Source organism: Sus scrofa, chromosome 15 (assembly GCF_000003025.6).
Source record: "Sus scrofa isolate TJ Tabasco breed Duroc chromosome 15, Sscrofa11.1, whole genome shotgun sequence".
NCBI classification, from domain to species: Eukaryota; Metazoa; Chordata; class Mammalia; order Artiodactyla; family Suidae; genus Sus; species Sus scrofa.
The window spans coordinates 96559921-96584920 of record NC_010457.5 but is presented as its reverse complement, the minus strand read 5'-3'; the positions used below and the strand labels follow the sequence as shown (position 1 = coordinate 96584920).

At 38.9% G+C, this 25000-nt stretch overlaps 1 long non-coding RNA gene across 1 annotated transcript in view; it reads right to left on the bottom strand.

Moving 5' to 3' along the window:
- The window catches only part of LOC102167218, a 41058-nt gene extending 23138 nt beyond the window's left edge, over positions 1-17920 (bottom strand). Inside the window, exon 1 of the long non-coding RNA XR_002339308.1 lies at positions 17648-17920. This is a non-coding gene — a long non-coding RNA (uncharacterized LOC102167218). The remainder of the gene's footprint in view (positions 1-17647) is intronic.

The following is a 25000-nucleotide window of genomic DNA, read 5'->3' as shown; positions in this document are numbered from 1 at the left end:
AAATGATTATGGCATAAATCAGTAGAAGCTGAATAAGACAGGTTTGGTTTGAGAGTCACTTGTCTCTGAAAGAAGCCCCCAAAGTCTAAGTTGATAGTACACTGGCTGCTAAAAGGGCCCTGGAGTCCTTTTTTTTCTTTCCCCTTTTTTCCTTCTAACCCTCCAAAAGCCATACTAGCTTCCAGGCAGCACCCTGGTGGGGCAAAGGGTGGTATGGAGCTGGTGTGCTATAAATTATAGTCATTACAACATGTCAGCAGCCCCCAGCTGAGATCTTTAACTCATTGCTATGAGAGCTTTCAAGGGCATCCACTTTCTGGAAGGTTTAGAAGCATTAAATGCCTTTCACAACCCACCAGGCTTTTTAACTCATGTGAGTCTGACACTTATTGGGTGCGTTTTATCTCACAATCAATTTAATTAGGAGTTGTCGGATTTAAAATGATTTGTGGCTTCTGAAAGACACTCGAACTCTAAGATTCATTTGTAAAAGCTGTTCTCTTTCCCTGTCTCTCATTCTGTCCTTTCAATACCTACTACAAAGCAGCATAAGGGGGAACAACCCACTGTGGCTCCCTTGACGGCCAAATAAAGGAAAATGAGTAAATGCTACTGGACTCTTTGGGTGGCATATACATATGCTTTGAATAGTGTGACTAGGATGGAACCATATTCTTGTTTTATTTCTTATTAATATCACTAATATGACCTTTCTCAAAGGAAACGAAGTTTTTAAGTGGCTCTGCATGGCTGAGGTCAGAATGGCCAAAAGGTGAACTGATACGTAAAATAAAACTCAAAAACAAACCTAGGCAGGAATAAAGGAACAAGGGGCACCTAGTCTGTTTTCATTTGTTCAAGAGTCCTGATTCTATCATTAGCCATTCATGTGAAGGGACAAAAGTGAAAAAGAAAAATGTTAGCCACCTAAGAACAGTACTTCCAAGCTACTGAGGTAGAAACTGTAAAATGAGGTCAGCTCTAAATGAAAGAGATGTATTCTGAATAAATTACCCCCAGCAAAGGCAAATAGTGAGCCCTTCCTGCTGAGGAAAGTGAGTACCTTTGGACTTCACCTGCCAAGCTTTGTCATGTGGTAAAGTTGAAAGTGAGGAGAGGAAAAGCCATTTTAAATGACCTAATTCTAAGGATCTATATTGCAATCCCTGCCTGTTTTAAAAATTTCAAATAAAAGAACCTGCTTAGTTAATGGTTAATAAAAATGACTGGTAGGTGGAAGGCACTGAATCTGGCAGACCCAAAATGTGCCAGAGAGAAAAATCTATAAGAAACTACAGGAGATTAAACTCTTCTTAATTGCATATATTACTATTATGTATTTGCACATTTATTATTAAAATTTGATTACTCTTTCCCTCCTTGGTATAAGAAAAGTAAACTGGAGGCCCAATGAGATTTAATTGTGTTGTATTTGTTATCTAAATTGGGTCCATTCAAATCTGTCCTGGGTCCAATGAACTATTCCAAGAAGAGACTATGGGGACAGAACTATATTAGGAGCTACAAATTCTGTGCAAGGACAGCTTTAGCTAACTATAAAGGGATTTACCAACTGCAAGGACCTCCACATTGAGTACATGGAAACCAAGGCAAAAATGTTAGCAACGCACTTTTAATCTCTGAGTAGAGACTTACTCTAAAAACGAATTGCAAGGAAATCTATGAAGTTAAGCTACCTATGAATAATGCATGCTGGTTCCTTTTTTTTTTTAAATAAACATCACTATAGTTTTCTAGTTGAAAAACAATGAAACACTCTGAATATATAATTTTTAATTAATTGTGGAAATTTACAGTCTAGCATTGCCTTGTGTTTTCCATTCTTAGTACCATTCTTGAGACTTGGGTTTGGGGAGCTTTTGGGATAGGGTCGATGAAGACCCAAGTCTGAGAGCACAAATACCAGCTTTGAGAATGTGGCTTGTTTTGCACAGCCTTTGAAAAGACACGTTTGAGTGCTCCGATGGCCACAAGTATTGTGGCCAAAGACTACACCACACTGGCATTTTGGCAGAGGAATGTTTTGGCAGGGAAGGCAAATTCTGGGCAAAGCACAATCTGCCTTGTTCTATGCTGTGCTTCAGAATCAGTGACTGTGTCCTAATCACCTTTTTAAGGTGTGCTATATAATCTAGGAGACAAAGAGATCTGAGGATGTGTTCAATAAAAACAAAAGCTTACCACGTGGTGAGGAAGTGGGGCAAAGCATACTGCTTAAGCTTCTGGATCCTGTTTACATTTCCTGGGGAAAATATCCACTGTCTGTCTGTGAATTACCCTGGAACTCATACATCAGACAATCAAATTCTAAGTTTGACTTTGAGTCTATGAAGCCCTAAATAGTACATACCTATTGAAACCAAGACTGCCTGCTGCCCTATGTCTCATTAAAGGCACTACGATCAGCAGGATTAGGTTTGCTGTCCATGCTGATGAATACTTGAAAGAGAAGAAAAGAAATGAAGACCTCTCCCTCAGGAATCTCTACCAAAACCTTCTGTAGTACTTTTAAAGTCTTCTTCAGGATGGGATTAGAAAACCTTTTCCCCTGACTTGTGGATGTCTTAATTTTATGAAACCTTGCTCACATGTCATAACTTAGATTGAAAAGACAGCCTTCCCTCTCTTTCATTCAGGACTGAAATCTACTTCATTCAGCCATCTTGGCTGTAAAATACAGGAAAACACAGCAGTGTAGCAAGACGGTTATCAATAACATCATGATTATATTCATGTACATATATGTGTTTGACCAATTGGGCCCTTCAGCTGTTAAAATGCTTGGTAGAGTCAACATTACCAAAAATGCATCTTGAAGGTAACTTTCAAAAGCGAAACATTCCCCAAGTTGAAGAATCATTCCAACCTTTGAAAAATTATAACCAATGACATTCAGGATGAGAGTTCAATAAGAATGAGAAATAATTCATGTAGATAGAAAAGACTCAAGAAGGTTACATCAGATTTTAACTACCTTAGCATTATTAATTTAATTTACAGTCATTATGATAATACCAATGCATTCAGTGTTTATGTAGATGGAATCACTTCTTCTCAAAATTACAATTTTGAATTAATATGCTATTAAAAATGTCACTAGAAAGTGCTTTTGTTATTCTGCCAGTGGAATAACTGTTTCCTGTTTCTTTTTATAAATGAAGTTTCAGCATTTATTTTTTGATCCTCTTTAGATTTTGAAAACTGCAATGTTTCTGTTTAAGAATTCTCCTTATGCTACATTAGTGCCATGTTCTTTGACAGCATAAAAATATGCAAATATAGCCTTTTAATGGTGATTTTCATTTTGTTACTGTCATTTAACTAAAAAACAACTGATGATGTTTCAACTTATCACTTACAACAGTGAAGTTACTGAATTGATATTTATATTCAGAGCAGATGACACAGAAACAAATATGTTTGAACTACCATCTGCACCGTGTTGATTCCTTCCTTAAAGGCACAATAGAGTTGTTGAAGTTCAGCCTTAAAGAGAAAATCAGCCTTGGGGGCAGAGATGGCACATTACTACCCAAGGAAAATGGGTAAATGAGGTTTGCTGGATTTGGGAGACGGACTGTGGGGAAGAGGGTGAGACGAGGGACTGTGTAGTCTGCTACTTCATAAGAATCGTCCAATTTTGGCAACAAGAGCTCTCTCTGCTTTTTGGCCCTCCATTTCCCAGACTGCCCACTTGGCTCTTTGCCTCACTGCCTACCTCTGCTTGCAGCCTCTACTCAGTATTACATGGCTTCTCCATCTGTTGCTGGTTGCCAACCTGCTGCTTAGGAAACCCCAAAATACTCTGCACTGAATTACGTGGGAGGGGCCCCTTTCACAGCTATTTGAACAGAGAGAGGCAGGCAGCTGGGTGGGAGGAAAGCTGGATGGCAGAGCTCTGCTGGGACAACATACCCGGCAAGGCTGACTCTCAAAGGTAGGGCAGAAGGCTTAGTTTAGGAATTGCTAGAAGATGTCACGTAGGAAGCTTCTGAGGTGCTGTACAGGACAGGGAACTCTACCCAATATTCTGTAATAACCTATATGGGAAAAGAATCTGAAAAAAAATGCGTATGCACGTATGTACAACTGAATATGCTTTGTTATACAGCAGAAATTAACACAGCATTGTAAATCAACTATAATTCAAACAAACCTAAAAAAGAAAAAAGGAAAGAAAAAAGAAAATGAAAAGAACTCCTTTCAAGCAGCCAGTGGATACAGTATTGTAATGAACAAGATTTTTCTCCTACCTTGATCTAGCACAATGACACTAAGCAATTCAATAAACTCCACTGTGCCTGCATATCCTGATGTGGGATAGCCAGATCTCATCTTCATGGGTAGAAAAATGAGGCTTCTGGAGTTCCTGTCGTGGCGCAGTGGTTAATGAACCTGACTAGGAACCATGAGGTTGCAGGTTCGATCCCTGGCCTTGCTCAGTGGGTTAAGGATCCGTCATTGCCCTGAGCTGTGGTGTAGGTCGCAGACACAGCTTGTATTCCGAGTTGCTGTGGCTCTGGTGTAGGCCAGCGGCTGCAGCTCCAATTAGACCCCTAGCCTGGGAACCTCCATATGCCGTGGGAACGGCCCTAGAAAAAGGCAAAAAAGCAAACAAAAAAAGACAAAAAGAAAATGAGGTTTCCATGAAGTCTCTCTACACACACACACCTTCTACCCAGCTTGTCTCTGTTCATGTATCCCATTAGCAGGTAATAATAACTGTAATAATAGTTAACATGAATTGGGCACTTAGTCTTTGACATAATTGGTGTTAAGCACTTATTGCTATGCTGACCTATTTCTACCTGCCCCTTAGGGCCACTCTGTAGGTGTCCTCACCCTTTTCTGTGCCCTTCTCTGTGCCCTGGGTGGCTGACCCCTCTGGACTGCATCTTTAGGTCCCCTTGCCTTTTGACTCCTGGATGGGTTGAGCTTACATGTACAAGTCACTGGCAACAGATCGGTGGGAGGCAGAAAAATGAGATCAGTCTTGTCTTTCTGCCTTGTCACAGCAGATTGGCTGTGTTCCTCCGTGGAAAATCCTAACCAGCACCATCTCCTATAGCTACAGATTCCTCCCCTTGCCCCTTCAGGCCTGGGTAGTGACTGCTATGGGTTTCACCATCCCTTGTTCCTTTCCGTAACCCTGCCTATACCTTTGTGAACATTCCCTTTATTAAATTCTTCTCAGTCACTTGACTTGATTGGGCCACTGAGTCCCTGCTGGGAACCTCTGATGCACAAACACAGAATCCTCTCAACAACCTTATAAGGTAGGTATCATTTTAGAGGGAAACTATGACTTAAATTTCGTTAGAATTTGCTCCAGGTCATGTATCTGGTGAACACAATGACCAAATTTTATTATAGGATAAAATATTATTTATTAATATTATGTATTAGTCTGTCTCTTGCCCTAATCATTGCAAAATCCCAAACTCTTGCTTAACTATCAGAAACTTGTATACCCCTGCCATATATTTACTTGGATTTACCTAACAGAAAACAATTCAGTTTAACATAAGAAAAGAAGAAAATAAATTTAAGGTTGTGGTGGGAAGCCTCAAATATACTCTATGATCCCCACCTCCTGGCATTTATGCCCTTGCATAACCCCTTCCTCTTGAGTGTTGACTAGATTATTAATTTCTAATGAATAGACTATGGCTGAAGTGATGGGAAGACACTTTTTTTAAAAAAATGGAATCTATCTTAGATACTTACTCTCTCTCATCCATTCTTGGATCACTCTCTCTGGAAGAAGCCAGCAACCCTGTGTAAAGGCCTATATAATGAGGAATGGAACCTTCCAGTAGCCACAAAGAGTAACTCAGAAGTGGATCCTCCCCCAGTTGACCCTTCAGATGACTGCAGTACCAGCCAATACTTGTTTGTAGATTTGTGAGAGAGCCTGAACCAGAATCTGAAGCTGAGTGGCTCCATGTTCTTGACCCACAGAAACTGAGTAAATAAATGTTCATTATTTTCAGTTATCAAGTTTCATATTATATTATTTATTATAGTAATGTTTTATGCAACAATAAATCACTTAATTTTTTTTTTTTGTCTTTTTAGGGCTGCTCCCATGGCACATAGATGTTCCCAGGCTAGGGGTCAAATCAGAGCTACAGCTGCTGGCCTACACCATAGCCACAGCAACACCCAGATCCGAGTCGCGTCTGCAACCTACACACTACAGCTCACGGCAATGACGGGTCCTCAACCTGCTGAGTGAGGCCAGGGATCGAACCCGTGTCTTCATGGATACTAGTTGGGTTCATTACTGCTGAGCCACAGTGGGAACTCAGTAACTCAGATTTTGATTCTGAGAGTGGTTCCAAAGGAAGAGAATCTCAAGGCTGAGTTATTTGAATTGGTTCCAAGTTCTGTGAATCTCACAGGCAAGTTGGACAGTAAAAATGAAGCCCCATTCTGCAGCACACATCACATATCAGCATGAGACATCAGCAAGACCTGCAAATGTTCTACCTTCCCCAAGATCTTCCTCTTCAGCTTCTCTGAATCTTGGGCCAGGAGTGTGTGCTCAGTTCATGGCCTTATGGACACTACTTAACCAGATCCTGAGTAAGGTCAAATACCATGAATTTCATAAATTCAACAAAAACAAGATTTTAGCAAAAAGCCTAGGAAAGTCAGCAGCCAGAGTAATCAACAACAAGAGTTTGTTGAAATTCTTTCTCCAGCTCTACCCTAAACCCAACTGTGGGCTACCAGCTTTCCTTCTCAGGTGTCCCAGCCCCAAATTCTATACTCTTGTGAGATATTCTAGTTGATCCAGCTTAGATCAGCTACTCTCCCTTTGACCAATAAGCTGGGGGTTGGGAATATTACACGGTCAAAAATATACAGAAGAGAAGAGCGGGGCCAGTACCCAACAGACCACTACATCTTTCCAAAGGCCTCTCTGTCTCTAGTCTTTCTCCTCTGACTTATCTTACCCACTGGAGTCATAACTTTCTACCAAGTACTGAGGTCTAAAACTACCATCTGAAGTTCAGACAATTTGTCAAAATGGTCTATAATCCACACCTATGGTACATAGGCCACTCTGAAGTTCCATAAAGTTACATGGGTAAATAATTCATAACAGTTCCCAATTAGCCTTTTATTATAATTACTTAGGGACTTCAAACAGGAGTTAAGCTTTAAAATGTGTTATACAGTTGTCTCACTTTTATTCAGTAACACTCACTGTGACCACACTTTGGTCAGAGTACCAGAAGGAGAAAGGCTGCCAGGAGATGCATTCTGACATTATAAATAGAGAAGTATAATTTTCTTTTTAAATTAGATTCCCATCCTTTCACTATCAGTAATGTTTGTTCACCCAGTAAATGATTGCCTGATAAGAAAGAAGATGTAAGACCCTAATAATGTTCCTGCCAAATAAGGGCAAGAGCAGCTGTAGTAGTGAGAAAGTCTTAAACATCTCTCTGCAGGTGCTGAATGGCTTTTGTTTAACAGGAGTTATTAGGTACACAAATGGGAACACTGCACATTTGCTTAAATGTGTACAATATGCTTGTGAACTTTTGCTAAAAGAATGCTCACTAAATGGTATTGTCTTTTGCTTTTTAATTTTAAAACATCTCACAGGTATTTAAATTATAAAAATGAGGCGATCTGGCTATTGGAGTTATGGATCTCAATTTTCATGCGCATGAAAATCATCTAAAGAAGATGTTTTTGATAAAAGTGCTGAGCTCCAGACCCATAAATTCAGATTCAATTGATCCAGGATGGATCTAGGAATTTAAATATTTTAATAAGTAATGTAAATATTTTAATAAGTACCCCTAGGTGATTACGTGGTTCTGACGAAGGTCACCTGCCAGTCGACACCTTGAAATAATTGTAAAAATTGACCAGTCAGTTCCTGGATGAACAAACACTAATTCTTGTGACCATGCTCCCCAATCACATCACCAAGCCATCTTCAAGCCCAGAAGGAATTACTTCTGGTCATGGGAGCTTGCACTGAGTGAAAAAAAATGAGACAGGCACAAGGTCAAACAAGCAAAGAAAACTCTAGGAAGAAGAAAAGGTCAGAATAAGCATGAGTGCCCTCAGCCTAGGTTTCTGGGTATCTTGATAATAAGGCTTATGAAGCTCAGTGATAGCTAAGGAAAAGTGTTCTAAATGCTAGTCAAATGGGAAAAAAGGACCATTTTGTTTTAAGAAACGGTTTCTGTTTAGAGCATTTGGAAAATGAGCCTATAATAGCATCCTTTTATTGGTACCAACCCCATAGATTTGGTTGCTTTCAGAGTGATTTTATCAAACAACTTCCCTTAAGACCTGCAGCCCTGTTGCCTTTGCTGTGTGTCAGATACAATTTAACCTTCATTGTGTTCTCAGCAGAGGTGTTTATATGAGACACTATGATCTCCATGCATTGCTTCCTCTTTTTGTTCTTCCACAGCCTCACATGCCAGGTGCTTTTTTACAAAGCCTGCAGTTAGTACAATTGACCTATCTGTTTTGCCCAAGCTGACCCAGAGGGTGACGGGCTTTCAATGGCTGTGAAGGTTTCAAGGATGATGGCCTGGCAAAGAAGGCTGAAATGGAGCTGGTTAAACTGAATGGCAGATGCGAGTTCAAATGACCAGAGTTTATGGCCAAGGGTAAAGGGAAACTCAGGGTTTCAGGTTAGAGGGTGAAAGACAAGACAGAGACATGGTCCGGAGCAGGGTCAGAGGCCAAGGGCTCCATACAGAGTAGAAAGACCTTTGGAAGAAGTGTGAATTCTCATTCCACTAGAGACAAAAAATGAGTAAGTAGCCATATAGTCAGAAAGCCAAGGTCAATTACCAGAGGATTTGAAAGCAGCGAGACAAAAAATAAAACCCTCCACACCGGCCAGCTGCTGGAGTCAGGAAAAGCAGGCCTCGTGGTCTTTCTACTGAATAAGACCCAAAGTGAGGTCTCTGTGTTACTGACACCATCTAGAGAACTGGTTAAAAATGCAGAGTCATGTGACTCTACCAAGGTATACTAAGTGAGAGTCTCCAAGGGTGTGGCTGAATTCCCATGGCTAGCTGTGTTCAAAGAAACCCACCAAGGAAGTGGCTCATGCAACACACTTCATTCTACTTTCCTCCTCCATCCTCCTCTCTTGTTTAATACAATTAGATGCTAGTGTCTTTATCACAGGATTCTTATCTAGTTCCTTTGAAAAGTTGTATTGAATCTAGCAGAGTGGAGGCTCTCTGGGGAAGGTAGACTCTTTAGTAACTATTTCTTTCCTTTTTTTTTTTTTTTTTTGGTCTTTTTTTTAGGGCTGTACCATGGCATATGGAGATTCCCAGACTAGGGGTTAAATCGGAGCTGTAGCTGCCGGTCTACACCACAGCCATAGCAATGCCAGATCCGAGCCATGTCTGTGACCTACACCACAGCTCACAGCAATACCGGATTCTGAACCCACTGGGCGAGGCCAGGGATCAAACCCACATCCTCATGGATGGATTCGTTAACCACTGAGACACGATGGGAACTCCACTGTTTCTTAATAGAATAAATTTCAGGATCAAAACATTATAGGCCAATGGTGTCATAATGCCTAGGAAGATACATCAGCAGATTACTTCATTTTCTTACCAGAATAGCTAGGCATTAACCATACTGGTCTCTTAGATTAATGTAGCAACTTTCCCCTAATGAGCTCTAAGCTGTTTCATTAGGATAGTTGTAAAAATAAGACAAGAGAAAGTAAACACAGTCAACCACAGTGAGTATTAATCACTAGCAAAGGGAAGAATAGAGTCCAGTTCTCCTCACCCTCAGCAGATAATTTCTACATCTATTCAACATCAAGTGTGGGAAATTACATAAAACACTCAGTGGAAACTAACCCCCACCAATATCATTTTCTGTAATTTGAAGGAAAATGAGACCTTCAGCATATAGAAAAGAAAATAATATTCGCTGTCTATGCATAGCTCTTCTACTAAAGGAAAGCAACAGATAAATACCCAATTGTACATAAACAACATGAAAGAAAGAATTCATAACTGCAGTTTTCCCACAAATTGTTTTATAAAGTGATAATAACATTCTCAAATTCCCTGCACTGAGTTCACAACTTGTGCACAAACAGTCACAATGCCCTAGTAGGAAAGGCAGCCAAGTCACACCGCTGTAACTGAGACCAAAGACAATTACTGGAAACCACCATTAACCCCTACTTTCCTCCCTTCTGCACCCACCCCTGCATGTGTGGTTTTTGAGTCTTGTCCCAGAGTAAACAAAGCTCTACTTCTACTATCCATCACTGAAGACTTTCACACTTCCTCGAATTCATGGAAGACTCTGAGAACTTGCAAGTTAAAGTACCTTGCAAGTCTTACAATTCTGTCGTTCTTTAAGGAGTTGCTATTAAGTCTTAAATGCTTCAGAGATTAAAAGGGTATATTAATGTTATTAGAGACTTGAGATAAAATGCCATGCCTTGCAGGATATCTTAGCACTTAATGAAAACATTTTCATCACATTCTGAGTCTATTATGCCAGATCTTCATTTCATAAGTTGTAAGATAATCTTATTTTAATTAGAAGAGATATACCAAGTACATTAGAGTAATACAGTTAAATATATTCATTAACTTTCTTCTTGTCAGGTAAAATGGCTCCTTCAGAGTTACACTGATGTGCTGCCACAAGTGTCAGTTAAAAAAAAACAAAACAAACAAACAAAAAAAACAACCTCGGAGTTCCCATCATGGCTCAGCAGTAACAAACCTAACTAGTATCCATGAGAATGCGGGTTTGATTCCTGCTCATTGGGTTAAGGATCTGGCATTGCTGTGAGCTGTGGTGTAGGTCAAAGATGTGGCTTGGATCTGGTGTTGCTGTGACTGTGGCTTAGGCTGGCAGCTACAGCTCCAATTCAACCCCTCACCTGGGAACTTCCATGTGCCACAGGCACGGCCCTATTCAGACAAAAATACTGGTTCATGGAGCATTAAATGACTATATTCTAAGGAGGATCCAATATGGTGGCCACTGTCACATGTGGCTATTGAGTTCTTGAAATATGGCTAGTTCAAATTGAAATATGCTATAAGTATAAAGTACACACTGGATCTCAAAAATTTAGCATAAAATATATAAAATATCTCACTAATGTGCATATTGATATCATGTTGAAATAATTATATTTTAGCTATTTGACCTAAATAAAATATATTATTAAAATTAATTTCATTTGTTGCTTTTTACCTTTTTAAATATGGCTTCTGACAACTTATTTTAAAGTTTCATTTTATTGAAGTATTATTGATTTCCAGTATTACGTTAATTTCTGCTATACAGCAAAGTGATTCAGTTATGCACATATATATTCTTTTTTTTTTTCTCTTTAGGGCTGCGCCTGAGTCATATGGAAGTTCCCAGGCTAGGGGTCAAATTGGAGCTACAGCTGCTGGCCTACATCACAAGCCATAGCAATGTGGGATCAGAGTCGTATCTGCAGCCTACACCACAGTTCACAGCAATGCTGGATCCTTAACCCACTGAGCAAGCCCAAGGATTCAACCCTAATCCTCATGGATACTAGTCAGGTTCTTAACCAGCTGAGCCACAACAGGAATTCTAATACACACACTCTTTTTCATATTCTTTTCCATTATGGTTTGTCACAGGATATGGTATGTCCCTGGGCTATGCAGCAGGGCCTTATTATTTATCCATTCTATATATAACAGTTTGCATGTTAATCCCAAACTCCCAATCCATTCCTCCTCCACCCCCTCTTCCCCTTGGTAACCACAAGTCTGTTCTCTGTGAATCTGTTTCTGTTTTATGGCTAAGATCATTTATGTCCTATTTTAGATTTATGGCTGAGTAGTATTCCATTACACACACACACACACACACACACACACACACACACACACGCGCATATTCTTTATCCATTCATCTGTCAATGGACATTTAGATTGTATTCATATCTTGGCTATTGAAAATAGTATTTCTATGAATAGAGAGATGCATGTATCTTTTCAAATTATAGTTTTGTCGGATTTCTAAAAATTTTTAAGTTCCTATTTCTTAATGCCTATTTCTACTGGACACTGTTATCATCCAAACAATATGTAAGACCAAATCCTAATTATCTGTATTATTTATATTGTTAAATAATAAACATAAATGACAAAATTATGAATCTCAAATTGGCACCATCTAAATTCTGAATAAATTCCCAATTATCTTTCCTCACTGTCCAGTTAAATGAAAGAAAGGAAAAGCCAGTCTTAATAGCAGACTAAGGGAGATGCTACCAGGCAGGTCTGTGGTTGCAGAAGAAAGTTGGACAGTCCTTTCCAGAGCCAGGCACAGATCACATGACTCTCAGGAGTCAACTGTGAAATGAAGCCAGAAGTATCTTATGGGAGAACTACTCTTTAACCCCAATCACATTATGACTCAGATGTTTAAGCAAGATCGGGAACATTTCAAACTTCATCTTATGGGTTTGCAATTCTTACAAAGGAAGGAAAGAGAAAAAAGTATATGTTTGGGTAGGAAAAGTTTTCAAAATAAACAAGTACCCCTACAGACTGTGTTACAACACCTTGTTCAGGCCAGGAAAAATGTAAGCACCAATCAAGACAAACAGCACTTAAACAAAAGCCACTCATGACAAGGTGGTAACGTAAGAGGGCCATACAAATATTTTTAAATGTAGAACTCGCTACTCTTGAAGAAAAGGAATGTAAAGCAGGTCAGTGGCAAACTGAAAACAAATGGTCTGTGAAGAAATCAGCAGAGCACCTCACAAGGGGCTTCAAAGAAAAGTGCAAGCCCCTTTAAGTATAACAAAATCAGAAAGCCAGCTGGAAAGGGCCAAGGTCACTCAGGGATAACAAAGGATGGCAGGGAGGATCATTGAATTATTTGCCTCATTCCTGACTGAAGAAGGCTTTAGAAAGAAACTCACTTCCATCTTGTTTTAAAGAAGACAAGTCGGAGGTATTAGAACAAAGAGTGCAAAATACAGGATTTCCCTATACCTACGTGACAAACTAAATGTAAGTAAATCACCAGGACTAGGTGACATCCACCCAAGACTTCCAAAGCAACTCAAGGGTGAAATATGGACATGTTGACCAGAACATATAACCTGTTGTTATTAATGTCACTGTGGGAGAAGAATGGCAGGTTGCCAGCGTGACTCATGGTCATAAGAAAGACTCAAGGAGATTCTGGAAACGAAAGCCTCTGAGTCTGATTTCTAAATTTGATAAGGTGATTGCATCTACATCAACATTGAAAATGCAACACCCAGGAGAGTTCTGATTTATCTGAGGAAGACTCTTCTCTAAAAATCTATGTGGGGTATTTTTTTAGATGATTTAGGAAACTTGAAGTAGATACTCAACAAGATTTTGTTGAGGTTTATTTTTTGAGTGCTTATCTGTTGGAAATCAGACTGAGTATTTATGAATTAAGAAAGGCAAAGAAAATTTACCTATAATATCTTTTGGTGCTTCTCTCAGAATTGGAATAGGAGTAGACTATACGGTTAATCATACAAGTTTTATTGGTTAATCTCATCTTTGATTTATTGGTATCACTCAGTTCATCGTAATTAAAAATTATAATGACACAAACATAGTATATAATTCAATATCATAAACCATAACTTTACAAATTATAAAGATATAGTATACTACAATTCATATGACCAAAAAAAGGGCTTATTAAAGGTCCCAAATAGCTATATTATTATTTGCTATTATATTATTTTCATCCAAAGAGTCTAGTTCATCACTGATCACCAAATTAGGATAACTAAATTACTTTCTTTAGTTTTTCCTTAAAAGCTATAGTAGAAGTTCCCGTTATGGCACAGTGGTAATGAACCTGACTATGATCCATGAAGATGTGGGTTTGATCCCTGGCCCCGCTCAGTGGGTTAAGGATCCAGTGTTGCCATGAGCTGTGGTGTAGGTCACAGACATGGCTGGGATCTGGCATTGCTGTGACTGTGGTGTAGGCTTGCGGCAACAGCTACGATTAGACCCCTAGCCTAAGAACCTCCGTATGCCACAGATGCGGCCCTAAAAAGACACAAGAAAAAAAAAGCTATAGTAATTTCATAAGCATTAGCTAACTAAATTCTTTACTAATTCTAAAAGGTGTATGATATTCTTAAAAGAGATTACTTCACCATATTACTCAGACAATGTCTTTTATTTATTTATTTATTTTGTCTTTTGTCTTTTTAGGGTTTCACCGCAGCATATGGAGGTTCCCAGGCTAGGGGTCTAATCTGAGCTGTTGCTGCCGGCCTACGCCAGAGCCACAGCAACTCGGAATACGAGCTGCGTCTGCGACCTACACCACAGCTCACAGCAACGACGGATCCTTAACCCACTGGGCGAGGCCAGGGATAGAACCCACAACCTCATGGTTCCTAGTCGGATTGTTTCCACTGCGCCACAACGGGAACTCCTCAGACAATGTCTTTTAAATCCTAAGAAGCTGAGTGTGAAATAGTTAACTCATGTCCTCTAATAACTAAGAATGGTTGTTTTACACTCAGGGAAGTTAGTGTAAAATAGAGATAAAATGACAATAGGAATGCTGTCCACCAAGATACTTGTTTGTTTGATCTTGTTCTAAAATTATTACAATACTTTCCAAACCCATCATAATCTATATGAAAGAAAATCAACTAATAACCACAAATATTTTCATGCTACATATCTAAAATGATAGCATAATTTCATGATTTCTTTCAGTTATGCTTAGTCATCAATTCACCTTATTTTAGATAGCTAAAACTTTTATTTTTGAATTTATAACTTATAAAGCCAAAAGTAGGTTTAAGTGAAACTTCCTGTTCTTCTCTTCCAACAGATGGCAATGGTAGTTTCGTTCGCTATCTAACAAGAACAAAAAAGGATGTCTGGTACCCAGTGCAGCCACGTATTTGTCTAATGTACCACAATATCCTGAACTCAATCTCTGCACTATCTGGTAGATGTTAGGTAAATAGCAAAAATACAAAGCCTCATCATCATTATAATTGATATTAACCTTGCCTAATAGTCTTTGTCTTCTTGCTATTATAAGAAGAAAATCATTCAGTGACAACAGCTAATTAGTTAAAATAGTAATAATGATGACCTCTGGTTAGTGGTTCTATTGGTAATTTTAATTTCCTTCTTTATATTTTTTATCCTCCAGTTTTTAAAATATATATTAATTGATTGACAATCAGGAAAAATATTAAGGGTATTTTAAAATGTGTCATAAATTTCCATTTACAAAATCTGGAAGGAATATTTAGAGTCAGTAATATCTCACTGGCAAACAAGTTTTCAAGACTGAAGTTTTATATAATGACTTCCCGTTTTCTCTAAAATAGAAAATGCTTGATTTCCATCCATTTAGAAGTTTGAATCAAAGTCCTTTATAAGAAAAACAAACTTAAAAATTTAAATGGCTCCAATTTTAATTTCTGATGAAGACATATCATCACCACCTACCATCTTTTATGACTGAGCAAACAAACTCAGAGACACACTCAACTACCACTGCACACAGAGGATAACACAAGCCCTTTTTTCAGTGACTCTGCTGTGTTCTGGATCATAAGAAGGGGGTTGACATTTTGTAGTAAAATGCCACAGGATCTCAAAACAAGACTTGGAGGATTCTCAGGGTCCACATACAATTTTTTCTTTCTTAGCCAAGTGAGCTAAGTGGGAGTTTCACTTTACCTCATTCACTTACAGAATCTCAATCAGTTGTTCCTCAAATAACAAAGTACAGAGTCAGCAAAAGAATCAAGAATTATATCACACATTGTTTATGGCTGAATGAGCTAGAGGGCTGGTATATGCTGAGCACACAGCTATTTGTCATGAAGCCATCAATCAAATTCAGTTGATAATAGAAATCCCTAAATAAATGAATTATAGAAATCAATGAGTCTGCTATTCTTTCAGAGTTTAAAATCACTGAAAAATTTACCATGGATTTAGAAGGCAATTAAATAGTGGGGCATCAATATTCTCTTATTCATTTCATAGCTCTTTCAGTCCTCAGTGCTTTGTTTCTCAAAGATCCAAAAGAGACCGCTAAAGACAGACTCCACTGGGGTCATCCCAAGAATAACAGGAATGAAGGCAGTGGTCAAGTTGAGTTACCTATTCTGTGAGCTCCCAATGACAAAATAAAGTTCCTCGCGGCCCAACCAATCATACCCACCAAACACACGCCCAGACCTCACTTGCCTATTATCTTAATTAGTAGGGCCAGAGGGAAAGAAAAAATGAAACCCCACAGGCAATCAAAACCTTTCACATTAGCTATTAAGTTTAACTTCACTTTTCCCCTCACATTACTAAGCGTAATGACTTTTTTGAGTCTCATCTTTCCTCTTTGTTCCATCACAAAGCATTATCAATGCCTAGGAGTCCCAGATAACACTTAGTAAAGGAGAGAAACAAAAGGCACGGATAATTATAAATTCAATAAAATGCACTGAAGTGAGTCAGTTCAACATACCTGTTGGTACGAAGCCTTGATTGGGTGAAAGGGAGTGCATGTACTTATATAACAAGAAAGCTTAATTTCTTTCATTCTTCACAATATCGTTGCAGCAGTTTTCCCACTTAACACCAGAATGGCAGTGTGTACAGGCTGCCCACTATGTGCCCAGCACTGGGTTCGGTGTTGAAAACACAAAGAGGAACAAATTCCTTCCCAAAGAAACTCCAGGGGAGTAAAAAAAAAAAAAAAAAAAAAAAAAAAAAGAAACTCCAGGGATGATGGAAAGGAAGACAGAAACCAATCATTGCCATGAAGTGTGACAGGCATGACACTCTCTAAGACACAAGAGGCAAAACAGAGCTATTAACACTTTTAAGGGTAGGGATCTAGAGAGGGCTCACAGGAAGTGATTATCTGACTATTTGTGGCTGAGGTGTCTTTGAAGAATAAAAGAAATTTAGCCAACAAACAAGGAGCAGGGGGCAATCCATGTAAGGTCATAGAGTATGCAAAAGTACAGTGTGGCATAGCCTAGCCTCTCAGGAGCTGTAAATAATTTGGTGTAGTTGGAATGAAAAGTGAACAATAATAAAAGCCTCTGTCCTCTGAGTCTACACATCAACTATCCATCGCTCCTCTGAGTGGGGGCTATTTCTGAGATGAATCTATTTGGGCTCCTCGAGTTGTGCAGCTTTAGCCCAAACTGAAGCTCTGATTATCATTCCATATTCATCTGGGCTGTCATTCCTGGTTATCAGTAACCACGCTGCACAATCAAACTCCTTGTTGTGCTCCACTGTAACCTCTGCTAACTTAGGTTGTAAACACTTAAAAGGAAAACTGACCCTGAGTGAGCTGATGCATTTTTATAAGAATGTAATTACTAAATTACTAACAGGGCTTTATTGCTGAAAATACAAATTAAGTCCTTTCCTCCCTACTCATCTCTATCCATCCTCCTCCTCCATTCTCTAGTCAAAGAAGCATTCTTAGTATATACCAAAAAACACAGTTTTGTCTTTTTGAATACCCTTGGATTACAGGGATTGTGTTATATTTATACTTGTTCCTAGATTGCTGGCATTAAGAGGCTTACCTAAAAATGACTGATGAATGGAACAATCAATCAATCAGCTCATCCGATCGGTGCACTGAAGGGAAGAGTGGAAGCACATGCCATATAGAGCCAGCCAACTGAAGAAAAGAAAAATATTGTTCATTGTCTGTAATTTTAATGATCTAAGAGAATAAGACATATGAGAAATCATAAACATTTGTCTTTATATAAGTCGTACCTAAAAATAAAATAATGGCAGGTAATATCAGTTATGATGTCTTGGCTACAGGAAATGAAAAGTTTATTGCCTAAACAATAAGGAAAATGTATTATCTCATACAAGAAGTCTAAAATTCCAGGGTTGATTAATTCAGTGGCTCAACAGTAGACATCCTTTTCATCTGCCATCCTTACATCTTTATTCTGTTTGCCTCCTTCACTGTTATAATTTGGTACGGTGGCTTTGAATATTGCACAATCATATAATACCCAAATGGCAGATTGAGAAATAAGGGCACAAATCTTTTTTGTATTTTCCTCAGATCTCTCTGGCATCACATCCCCAATCCTAAGTTAATGTAGTCAAGGGGACTGGAATTATTGTGATTGGTGCAGCCATGGACTAATCAGGATCCACTTTGCTGAGGGGCTGGAGATAATTCCATATTCCTCCAGGAACATGAACAAAATCAGAATTTTGAAGAAAAAATTAAGGGTTGGGGAAACACAGGCAGAATTCACTGTTAAATAAGCAACCAAGAGTGTCCATCATGGCCAATGACGTATATAATTTCATTTCATTACATTCATTCAACTTCTAAAGTGTCAAGTAAACCACAGGCAAACAGTATTTTCCCCTCAAAAGAGCCACAGTTGTATTTACTTTTAAAAAAGAAGAAACAGATAAATAATCCTCCAATAATAAAAGTAAACAAATGAAGGAAAACTAAAATAAGATGATGACATTTAAGCACCATGATCTCTAAGTGAAAAAAATACTATGTTTGACTATTGTGGGTTGTCCTTCCAAAACAAATACTAAAATTTCAGTGCCGCATCTGAGGCAGTAAGTCAAACTTCCTTCATGTATCTCTTATGTGGACAGTAAAGAATGAAAAGTGATCATGTTTAATATGAGACAACAGACTTAAAGAAAAACAACCAAAGACCAAACTTCCAGTTATAGCCCTTATAATTACATTTGCTATGTCTGCAATTCTTTATCCAGACATATGTAAGTCTTTCAGAATAATGCTAATTAATTTGTTAATTTATTCAAAAGTTATTTTGGTGGGCAGAATAATTTTGCTCTAACCACAAGTTAATACAGTTTTAAGAAACCTTTCTGGAATTCAATGCCTGTCACACATTTAGCATTAATACCACGTTGCAATATTTAAAAGTTTATTAACATAAAGTATTTCAAGCTATACATTTTGGAATTAATCTCAAACTAAATTGAAGATTACCCCCATTAAGCATACCTTTAAGAGTTGAATACTGGGCATAACAATCACCACTGGTTGCCTGGCAACGCTGGTACCAGCACTTACAGTAAGTTTATCCTAAACACTAATGTAAAATCAGTGATGATTATATATGCACTTCAAGCCTCTGTTTGCTAGAAAAATGCACTTTTTCTGTTATTAATGATTCTGTATTTTGCTCTCCTAGGGAGCAGCATTTCAATGTACAAGTGGAGAAGGGGGTGTCTTGGTCGTTAAGTGATCATTTACTCTCAATGAGTAGTCCTGAGAATGGTGTCTAATTACTAAAGCAATGGTGCAATCACTGGTCATCACAGTGAAAATGAAATTAATGTCAGATGAGTAACTCAAGACACTTGTTTTTTTCAAGCCACGTGGAAAGAATACCTTGCTTCCACACAGTCTAATTTCCAAAAAAGCACATAAGATTAGATTAGGAGTGCCCTGGGGCACTCTCAAGGCTATCCCACTCTTTAAAATGCCTGAGGTAGGGCCCACAGTCAAAAAAATGTCATCTCTCATCCCATTTTCTCCTGCTCAAGTATATTATAACAAATAACCTTTCTAATTCTGCATACATCCCCATGTCTGTACATTTACATTACTGGAGTCTCTGGTGCCACAATTGCCAAGGAGCTCTCTGAAGCACTGCGGCTGTGCTCTGCCAACTGCGTTTGGCTGCCCGACTCCTTCTGGGCTCCCAAAGCTGGCAAGCTAATATGCTAATAGAATTCATTAGTTTGGGCTTTGACAGACAGTTAAAACAGGACTCTACATCAGCACTCCAGCACTGCATGGCCATTATGCCATTTCAGGAGGCGCAGCTAATTCAAAGAAGATGATGACAGGGTTTGCAATCAGGGAACATTAGAGTGTCGGGCAGTGGAGAGGCTGAACATGCTAGGCAGGCAATCCTGCCAGCAACCCTGATTTGATTTTTGGCACCAGTGTTGGGCTTGGCAAAAAAAAAAAAAAAAAAAAAAAGGAGGTAATGAGATAAACTGAAATGCCAGGCATTGAGACTGGTCTTTGAAGTAATTATTCTCTGGGGTAACAAGGGACAAGATGAAAAAGCTTTCAGGGACAGGCAAGTGGGCACCCGTGGGACCCAGTTTCCATTACAGCGTGACACTCTGCCGAGCAGCTCACTCTCCACTCAGGAGAGCAGAGTACTAAGTAGGCTGTCAGAAAGAAGGGGAGACTGGGAAGGGGTCTGGAAAAGGAAATAAAGCCAAAAAAAAATAAAAAGATAGAAACAAGACAGAGAGGTTGTCAGAGCCCTGACTGAAAGGCAGTGGGGATTAAGTGAGGTGTTTCACAATCTCTGTTAGGAGGGATGGGAACTGGTGTGCCTTTCATCAGTTAGTCTACACATCCCACCCACCCTGGGGACAAGGGAACTAGGCAAAGGGAGAAACAGACCACAGGAGCCCCAAGAGCAGTAAAAATCCCTTAAGATGTTGGTAGAAAACAGATAAGCCTTTGGCATTTTCCCTTTGGGGCTCTTGGCTCTGTCAAGTTGAGGACTGAGTGAAATGATTAAGAGAGCACTTTCTGGAAGTTCAAGCCTCTAACCCATTGCATATAATCAGGCTCACCAGGCAATTCTTTATGTAGGAACAGGCCCAAGGCTAAAGTTGAACCAGAAATGGATCATTTCTCATTCCACAGTGAATACTACATCTTCTGAATCAAACTGGAGGCCACTGGCTAAACAAACTGGGGAGCTAGCGTGTTATAAACCAGGAGAGTTACTTTTGTGGGCACAAGCCTAGAGATTACCTTTTTTTTTTTCTTTCCTTTTTTTTTTTTTTTTTTTTGATCTTTACTAGAGAAAAGATTCCCCAGCTGAAAGTAAACACCACTGCAGGACTGACAACTGAGAACATGTACCAATTGTGTCACCCTTGCCCTGCCGGGCTTAAAAAGTGGGAACCAGGATATAATATTTGAACACACACACACACACACACACATTGTTCTGATCCTAGAGAAGCTGTATATTCCAGGGGTGTTCTTTCAATTTTTGATTTCTGCATATAGCAAAGACTACCCAGTATGTTTACCAGTGACACTTCTCATTTTTTCTCCAAAGATCTCTCCTGGGCATTTCTTCCTTCTTTTTATACTTATTCTTCTGCAGTGACATCCCATTCATTCCTGCAATTTCCACTATCACCTCCACAGAAATGATTATCAACCTCTCTCCCTAAGCCAGTTATCTAGAAACTCCAGGCCCAAATTTTCATCGGCCTTTTTGGAAGGCACTAATGATGTACACAGAGCTAGAGGGCAATATCTTCTGACACACAGCCACCAACCCACATTCCACTGGCCCAAAAACCCCTTCCACATTCCTGTTTCCGTGAATACCATCATTATCTCTTTACCTACTCAATTCAAAACCTTGGAATCATCTTCTTTCTTCTGTATTCCACACCCACACTGCAAACTGTGCAAACTTTGTTCATGAGCTCTGTCACGTCTCTTGCATTGATCCCTGAATGCCATTCCCACCATGCTTTCCCAAGATAAGAGCCATATTATGAATTAAAGTGTTTCATGGATAAAACTGGGAATATAACAATTACAATATTATTTCAGGGGGAAAATACATTCTATATACCTACCAGCCAATCAACTTCATTTCATTCCTGACTGTTTATAATACCCCAAATTTATATCCAATCAGTTTCTAATCTTATAACTCTACCTCCATTTCTCTTATATCTGTTACCTCCAGATAAGGTCTGACTGGTATCCTAATTTTTGCCCAAAAAACTTCTACTTGGAGCATTGTGAAAACTTCCTAATTGACCTTTGTGGCATACATTGCTATAAGATTAGCTTTAGAGAACATCAATTTAGTCATGATAAACCCCCTACTCAAAAACTTTCTATAATGCTTTCTATCTCAAGAATGGTTAATCTGGGAGTTCCTGTTGTGGCTCAGTGGAAATGAATCTGACGAGCACATGAGGATGCAGGTTCGATTCCTGGCCTTACTCACTGGGTTAAGGATCCAGCATTGCCATGAGCTGTGGTTAGGCTGAAGATGCTGCTTAGATCTGGCATTGCTGTGGCTGTGGCGTAGGCCAGCAGCTAGAGCTCTGATTCATCCTTAGCCTGGGAACCTCTATATGCTGCAGGTGCGGCCCTAAAAAGACAAAAAAAAAAAAAAAAGAAAAAAAAAGAAAAAGAAAAAGGAATGGTTAATCTGGCACTAAAGACTCTGTAACGTGGCAGGAGCCTATTATTCCAATTTGCCCTCCTATACTTATTCTAATATCCCAGACACTCAATCTCACTTTCTTTTGCCAAACAAATGACAGTACATAATGTTCAAAAAAATCGCTTCACTTTACCTTGAACCACTAATATCACAACTATAAATTTCTTATTGTCACATCCTACTCATCCTCCAGGTCAAATCCTACATTCTACAGGAGGTATAAGTATCTTTCCCCTTCCCCTTCAAACCCATGTAAACTAACTGCGAACTCAACCATCCTTTTTTTTTTTCCCACTGTACAGCAAGGGGATCAAGTTATCCTTACATGTATACATATACATTACAATTTTTTCCCCCACCCTTTGTTCTGTTGCAACATGAGTATCTAGACAAAGTTCTCAATGCTACTCAGCAGGATCTCCTTGTAAATCTATTCTAAGTTGGGTCTGATAAGCCCAAGATCCCGATCTCTCCCACTCCCTCCCCCTCCCATCAGGCAGCCACAAGTCTCTTCTCCAAGTCCATGATTTTCTTTTCTGAGGAGATGTTCATTTGTGCTGGATATTAGATTCCAGTTATAAGTGGTATCATATGGTATTTGTCTTTGTCTTTCTGGCTCATTTCACTCAGGATGAGATTCTCTAGTACCATCCATGTTGCTGCAAATGGCATTATGTCATTCTTTTTTATGGCTGAGTAATATTCCATTGTGTATATATACCACCTCTTCCGAATCCAATCATCTGTCGATGGACATTTGGGTTGTTTCCATGTCCTGGCTATTGTGAATAGTGCTGCAATGAACATGCGGGTGCATGTGTGAACTCAACCATCTTGAGAAATAAATACGAGTTAACATGCACACGTTTTGACAGTATTCTCTTTCTTTGAAAGAAAGATAGGATTTACGTCAAGGATCATTTTATGAAACATACCACACACAGATAGGCATGTAGTCATTATTCTACTGAATGATATAAATGAAAGGTAGCCACATAATTAGGTTAGCAAACGAGTTCAAATAGCTGGGACATATGATTTGCCCAACTGATTAACATCAGTATTTTCCAAAAGGGTTCCCTCCATGGTACCATCACATTGTCTCTATGTCCACCCAAACTACCCTGAGGAAGAGATTAGTTGGGAAAGTGACCCCCCCCAAAATCCTCTCTCCTGACCCCTCCACTCCAGTTGTAAAGAAATTCTGATGATTCCCTTGATCCCCATCAACTGACATTTATAGGACTCCTAGATAATCAGAGAGGATCATTCAATTAGAAATAAAATTTAGGACTGAAAGAGGTTGGGAGTAGCATTTTTTTTTTGGTTGATAGTGAGGTATAAGTCGAATCCACTGTGGAACAGCCCGTGCCACCTTAGATTTCCAGCATGCAAGCTAAAGAGGATGGAAAAGCCCTCCCGTTGAGAATTCCTGCCATTACGAGCACTATTATTGATTGAGCATATTGTATCACTAAAGTATTTTGAAAAAGAAAAAAATATTTTTTTAGAACCTCTGATTTAGGTCATGCTGATTACCACATTGCCTATATCATGGAGTTGTTATGATGACAAATAGGAAAACATTTTACTGGAAAAAAAACCAAACTCTGTCACAATTTAAGGTAACCTAAATATCTATCCACCCAGCATGGCATAATTTGCTGTTGATAATTCATGATTTGGACTCCGCCAAGATAGACTCATCCATGTGGATCTTCTTTCAGACTGAACTTACACAACACAAAGTGAACCCAGTCACAAAAACCAGGGGAGGGGGGAGGAATTACCTGTCTTCACTTTCCATACCTGTCATGGTTAACTGGTTGTTCTCATATCTCTACTTTACCCTGAGACTTACGGTCCTTTTTGTTTTATTTTTGATAGGGAAGTTAGGAAACACAATCAGAGAGAACATAATTAGAATCATAGAATTTTAGAGGCAGAAGAGAGAGACCATAGTGATTATAATTAAGAGTCAAGTTTATTCGAATGATATAATTTTATTTTTCCCCTTCGTGGGTTAAACGACCAGTACAATCTGCTCCAAATTGCTGTGTCCCTTCTTAAAAGTAAAGTAACTATATCTTCTAAAGAAGGGAATTATTTTCCCTTTGCACATATTTGGAGCAGTAGTTACTGATACCTTTTAGAATACTTAGTCTCTTGCTGCCATCCCCACCAGAGATATAGTCTGCATTCCACTCTTCTCAAGAACATTCTAATTGCTATATGCCCCCTTGTCCAAATGTCTCAGGATGAGTGAAATAAGCAGGTATGCAAAGAAAAGAAACACCATAATTAACAACTTTGATGATGCAGGGAGAATTGTGATGCAAGAAAGTGTCCTGATGCTTTCCTTGACAAAATTCTCAGACAAGAAAATGCACCCTTTTAGTGCAGTTTTAATGCTAAGTAGGGTACACTTGGCAGGAGGTTGGTGAAGTCGAAATCACAAGAGGGAAGAGATTCAAAAGCTGTGGATTCTAATTCCAACTCTGTAAATGGCGTGAACATCAGATAATTTAGTGGGAAGTAACTTGCAAATTGTAAAAAAAAAAAAAAAATTTAAAGCATGCAACATAAAAGTATTAACTTCACTATACTGTACATATTCAATTATCATCTGCCCTGTCAACCTGTCATGAATATCAGCAACCTATTTGGGGGAGG